Consider the following 7,264-nt stretch of genomic DNA (forward strand, 5'->3'; position numbering starts at 1 on the left):
CGATAGCTAATGTGGACCAAAATAGCAACCTGGTGAGGTAAGCAATACATACGTTTAGGACACAAAAAATCAATTAAGTAATGTAGCTCAAACATAAAACAAATATTACAAAATATAACCATTACCTGCTCTGAGAAGTAATACTCAGATTGTATCTCCTGAAAAGGTGTGAAAGTGTAGTTCTCTGCAAAATCAATCACAGAGACGATCACACCAATAGGAAACTCTGCTAGGCATGCTCGGAACTGACGATCCTGCCACTTGGCACAATGACTGTGCCGTATGTAGGGGTAGATCTGATCCCTAAATGTGGCTGTGAAGTGACAACGTGGTGTATGTTTGTCCACGAGCTGCAACTTCCTGGACTGTCCACCACTCTGGAGCTGGTGTGTCACATACTCATAACGTTGCCATGCCACTATCTCTTGGTCACTTGCATTAAGATCTACCATCTGTAGATGTGCAAGTGAACCACATGATGTGCAACTGCTCTCCACACAAGGCATCCTATGGAACTGGGCATCCTCCGTGCGTGCACACAAAAGAGAGTGGATGAAATCACGTGGACTACGAGGCAACTCTCTATGCCCACTAAGAGAACGGAACACATCATAAAAAAGTTTGAACTCAACATGGTAGCGACAACAACATGTGTCACGCTGACGTGAGTACCTCACAAACCAAGGCTTACACCCCTCAAATGACCTTTGCCCAATTTTAAGCTCTGGATACGAAGCCACAAACTGAGAATACAACTCAGTTTGGGACATTTCAAGAAAGCAAGCACCGTGCTCAATGAACACTCCTCTTGTCACTCTCTTACGCAAAGCTTTCTTGAAAACTGGCGATGCACGACAATTCTCCTCCCAAAAACTTTCTATCAAGGTTCTAGTGGTTTCATCTAGTAGGCGATCATGCCTAGCTACACGACCACTACTCGCCCACATAGCACCAACCTCATTGGCATCTAAACTTTGTCGCCTAATAGACCCAACTCTAAGTGCGTGTGGTGCTATGGAAAGGATGCGAGATGTGGCACTAACCTTACCCTTCATTTGGGAGCTACTTATGGCTGCCACAATAGCCCGTCGAGCAGCCAAAGCGTCCGCAGAGTTCCTCTTCTTGTTAACTATATAGGAATGACGAACACTTTGTAGCACCGCCATGCCAGCTCTCCTCTCTCTTCGACCTCCAATGTCGGAAAGCGCCCTACAGTTGGCCATGTTGGGCAGATCAATCAAAGCATCAAGCACACATGCCTGTGATGAAGACGTGAGGTCTTTGAAATAGGATTGGAAGATTGCATGGGCACGACGATGTGCCCCTGACTTTGATAGTTCTTTCCTATCCACACGAAGGGCGCCCAAAGGAGGGGGGGTGGGTTCTTGTAGAAGAGAGGACTCAAGAAGGGCGGGTTCATGTGGATTATCTAAACTAAGGGGTAGTGGGGGGGAAGAGGGCGAAGGGAGAGGAAGTGGAAGAGGAGGAGCAAGGCTTGGATCATCGCCAACGGAAGGTGTTGCTCGTTGACGTGCTCTCCACTCTCTCTTTCTCTCACGAGCTACCCTTCTCCTCTCCTCCTCTTGAACTTGGTGGATGGGGGGGAGTCTAGTCCTATCACGTTTCCGACTCCTACGACTTTGAGAACCCATTCTCAAGGAAGCTAAGAGAGAAAATATTATAAAGGCTCAATGATGGGATAGTACTACAGATAAGTGTGGGATAGTACTAGAGATGTGTGATTATATAGGAAAAATAGGTTATCCACTTCAAATCTCACTGGATTTCCTATCTAAGATTGATTGGATAACTAAGATAAACATAAAGATAATTAAAGATAAACTATTATCCACTTAAAAATTAATATTATTTATAATATTTATTAACAAGTCTATATATTTATCATTACCAGATATATAAATATATCTTTAAAGAAATCTTTTATTTTATAATTATATAACTGCTTTTTTTAAATAAAGTATTTTTTTTATATTTTATTCAAAGGTTTATTCTACATAAAAAATTTTCAAGAAATATAAAAATATAAAAATTTATTTTTTTTAAAATTAATAATATGATCTTTAATAATATTTTTATTGATCTAATCCCAAAATATAACCCTTTAAAATTAGTGATTTTAAATTCTTTTATTTAATAAGTTACATATATTTTATTATTTAAATTTCTATATTCTATTTCTCTAAATTACTAAATTAACTTTTCCAAAAATATGTTTTTGAAAAAAGAGGGGAGGTGGGAAGGAGATGCCACGTGTCACAAGCGTGCATGACACGTGGCATTCTCTTGACATGTGGCACTATTATGGTTGATGTGGCAATTCCATGATGTGGCATGCCATGTCACCATGTGCGAGGTGGCATGCAAAGGTGGCAAGATGATGTGGCATTAATGATGACTAGGATGATGAGGTGGGGAGTCAACTAGGTTGACCATGCTGACATGGAGGGTGGAGGTGGCAAGCTGAGGTGGCAAGCTGCTTATGTGGATCCTCTTGATGCTCACGTGGACATAAAGTGGCATGCATATATAAGGTTTGGGCCTACCCAAGCCTCACACATGGAATGAAACCTAAGCTGTGAAGTTTACCAAGCCTAGATTTCCAAACCTAACTAGGATTGGTTTTAGACTTGAAAAGGGGAGAGTGGACACAATATGGGAATTTTCACTTGGGAGGATTGAAAATGGACCTTCCCATACTCAAATCAAGCCAAATTTTTTTTAATAAATTCATGGTAACAAGAGTATTGATCCCTTGAGTTTTTAGATTGAAAGATTCAATATTTAATTTTCTAGAATTAAATTACTATTGATTTAATGGGCCTCTGACAGTCATAATAAATTTTCCAAAGTAAATCTACAAAAATCAAACCGTTAGATTTGTAATTTTATCTTATACCCACATTATACTAATCTTTCCCAATCTAATCATCACTAGATCCATACAATTTGAGCATTTTAAATGGTAGATGTGGTGGGAGGGTAAAATAGTATGTTTTTAAACAATTCTAATATCTTTTAAATAATATAGAAAATAGTAGAACACATAAAAAATTACTCAATAAATCAAGTTAAGCTCTATGTTATTTGTATTTGTGATATGCAAAGTGGGAACATCGTATGAGTAATAATGTAAAAGTTATAGGCAATTTACTCACATTCACTATACCTGTCTAAACCTAGGACAGGGCCTGTATACAAACTTGGTTCCCAAAGAAAAGGGGATTTGCAATTATTGGATATTCGATCAGATTATAGTTTTAGGTGCCTAACTTTTCATATGATGTTTCATTAGAAGACCTTGAAGTGAAACTCCTTGGCTAACTATGAGAGATTGGCTATTCTTCTTGAAAAAATGCCTGTTTTTCAGCTAAAGCCAAGGGCGCCCACGACATGAAACTAGATAACCTCATCTTGCAACCACCCTAAACTATGTAAATATTGGTGGCTTGTCCACTTGGTGCATTAATGGAAGACTACACATTCTCAAGCCTTCATGTGAAAAGTATTTCACCATTGTCTCATGGAGTGCAGCTAGAGGGACACAAACATTGAAGGAAAAATGTCCCATTGCAAAGTACAACTACATTTACATTTTGGTATAATAAATTTCCACGTATTATAAGTAAAATTAGTTGGGAAATTGAGTAGCTAATCGGAAAGTTTTTTTTTAACCAGAAAACTAACTAGTTCATAGTATTCCTAGACTAGCTAGGTGGTTTTTCTGCTACATGGTCTTCCACTAGAGAAAGCCTACCATATTTATGAGAATTGTCCATCTACTTGGGTGCAAAGAATACTTAGGTGGTAAAAACTAGCTAACTGGCTTTGGCAGCTCTGACTAATGGCCAAGAGAACATAAGCCTCTCAGGTTACTTGTAGGTTGTAGAAAATTGACTAGCCTAGTAGTTAAATAAACCATCTACCTGATCAATTTTCTAGTAAGCTAGCTAATGTTCAACTCAAGAGCATACTTTAGCCTTGCCAAATCATGTGTCATTGGGTATTTCTTTCGAGCCACAATCTAACTCCCCGAATGTAGGTGCACTAGCTTGTTCGTCAATGCATCTTCTCACTTTGTTGTCACACCAAAATGCTTCATGACTATTGAGTGAAGGAAGAGCTCTTGTTGCCTACATGGAGGCAAATAGATATTGGCCCTTATGATGGTTCTCTCTTACAAAAGGTGGGGGAAGAAGAAGCTGATGGAAGAGGGAAACCTACAAACAAACCTATCTAGCATGCATCCTTCAAAATTAGGTAGCAAAGTTGCACGTGCTCTTTCATGGTGGAATGAGTAACATGACAACCAATGAATGATTTGCATGGGTAAATGGTGGTCGAGATCTTCTTAGCATGACATGATATCTCACAGCTTGATAGAGGTTAGGCTTCTTCGTGGTTAATACGTCATCTAGGGTGAGATTGTGTTGGTGTGGAATTGAAGTGGAGTAGAGGTTATAAAAAATGCATGGACTCTTATGTTGTGTGTGCTAGGCTAATAAATAGAAAAATGCAAAATTTATTGCACCAATCGTGTTATATTTGTAAGAGATTCAAAAAAATCCAAAAGAGAGAAATCACTCCTACTCCAAGAAAATCATGGGTATGTTTGCTCCTTTGAGAGCGCAAACTATACTTGGTTCTTGAATAGCTTGGGATGATGCATAAACATATTCTCATTTTGACTTAGTCCCATTACTCTAGGAAATATGTTTGTGTATCAACATGCCCTTGAAAGTCAGGGCAATCACACAATGGGGTCTCAATGACATATGGTTTGCCTCATGACATGGAGCCTTTGTCTCAATGTGGAATATACAACTAGGTTGACCTATTTGACATGCTCAAGATGCTTCTTTATACAATCTTCTACCTTGCAAGAGTACATGTTGTATACCTTGTGTGGCGACCTATTTGACAAGCTCAAGAGCCTTCTTTATACAATCTTCTGCCTTGCCGGAGATACCTATCCTTATACCTTGTCTTATTGTCGGCACTTAAAGGTGCATTAGGTACGATCTTTTGCCTTGCGGGAGATACATGTCCTTGGCCGCTTATTGTTGGTAGTTAGAGTTACATTGGGTGTCTCCATGGCATCTTGGTTATTCATGCAAGGCGCATGGACTTGGAGTTACATTGGGTGTCTCCATGGCTATTCCTACTAGGTGCATGGACTTGTGGAGTTGCCTACATCAACTTGCTATGTGTGAGTGACATCACTCTTACAAAACAAGACCCACTGTGATGTCTTTCCTCGGGTATGGGAACACTGTAACTAGAAGCATGGGGCTGGCACACCTTTGCTATTAATTGTGAGTGGTCGACCACATTTCCCCTCACCTATAACCCATCCTAGACACTTCACCTTGATTTTGAGTTTTGTTCATCGAATAGCCCAAAATGTCTTGTGGAGATCTTACTTTGGCACATGCATGGTAAAAATCCGTGATACCATTTTACAACTTCTTAACATGCCCCCCTCTGGCTCTATGAGAGTGGAAAAATCCGTGATACCATTTTACAACTTCTTAACATGCCCCCCTCTGGCTCTATGAGAGTGGAAAAATGCAATTGTCATGGTCTCTCTTTTGGGAGATGATCAACATTATGTAAATTTGGCAAAATGCAATTGTTGTGGTATCCCTTTTGGGTTCTGTAAGGGTGGCAAAATGCAATTGTCGTGGTCTCCCTTTTGGGCGATGATCAACATTATGTAAATTACAGTCCACTTCTTTGATATTTCTTGTCTTGTGTTTTCATCTATTTCTCCTTATCTCCTTCCAAGGTTCTAGTTGCAGTATGCATTGGTGTTCCACTATTAGATTCTTACCACATGTGATGGACCTGCTTACTTCAGCCCTACTCACCAGTCCAGATCCCACAGACTATCACCAATGAACCATCACTAATGTGCTTCCCTTGTATGAAGGCCAATTGCTTGTTGGCGCTTTGTAGTAATGTGTTTGCCATATATGAAACATAAGCATCATAGAGAGATATCTTGTCTTTGTAACCTTCACCTGCAGGCTGCTAACCAATTTTCATGCTTACATTGAGACAAATTTTTGGCTGGTCATGATGCTATCTCAATTATATCACCATCCTACATGTCAATCTGTTACTTATTCTCTTTAGGTGAGAATAAACACATGGGATGTTTTATAATAAATATATTAATTTAATTTCACATTACCATTATTAATACTAACCCAGTGGTGGGCTCATGGTGGGTGAATCGATTTTTCCACCAACTCAACCATGAATCTATACATGGTATATCCATTCGACGAACATCTCCAGCCCATCACCATTATCTCATTTTATAGCTTTGGGCAAGTGTATCTATCCTTGTTATTGCCTTTCTCCAAGTCTCACACATGGAAGAGTGAGTTGTTCACTTTTCACAAATGATTTTTTTTGTGAGATAGTGTAAACTTTGAACAAAGTGAAAATGATAGGACCGCTCTCAATCTACCATCTACTCCTCGTTATTGAACACTGGTGGATGAACTGCAAGCCAATTAGCTTGTGCCTCATCCGCCACATGAAGCCCCTAAAATTTGCATGTTGATACCCATTTTTCACCATCACATCATTCAAGTATCGCCAAAATTTGGCTTGGACATTTGTATCTTTCACTTTTATCTCACATGTGCAAATTATCAAGATCACATGTGCAAATTATCAAGATCGCATGTATGTGTTTTATCAATATAATTAGTTTTATCTATCTTATATGTGTTCCCATAATATCGTGTACTTGCATATATACCTAAGGTCATAAATGTGGAAAGCCATTGTAACCCAGTCGTTCACTATGTGGGAGTGATTGAAGCACATGATCAAAGCACACCCAAGAATGGAAAAGATCTCCATTACAATCACATCTCATTTGATTAATATCCTCTTCACCATCTCCCAAACCTTTCAAGTACCAATATTTCTATCCACCCTTAGTATCCTATTCTTCACCATATCCCAAATCTTTTCCACTGACTCTTTTGATGTGCAATCATGGTGTCCAAGGTGGAATATTAAGCACGTAAATATATTGTTTGTGGCATAATGTAATAAACCATTAGTTCATAGAATACCACACACGTCCCTCATGTATTGTAGTAGAAACAATTCACTATACCATCATCATCTCCTAAATTCTTTGGAATACATCTTTTTCTTCTTCTACTTTTAAATGTTTTCTATTTCTCTTTCTAATCTGAAGGAAATGTAGACAAATATTTTC

The sequence above is a fragment of the Cibotium barometz genome, chromosome 27 (assembly GCF_041138505.1).
Source record: "Cibotium barometz isolate CiBa-2024 chromosome 27, ASM4113850v1, whole genome shotgun sequence".
Taxonomy (NCBI): domain Eukaryota; kingdom Viridiplantae; phylum Streptophyta; class Polypodiopsida; order Cyatheales; family Cibotiaceae; genus Cibotium; species Cibotium barometz.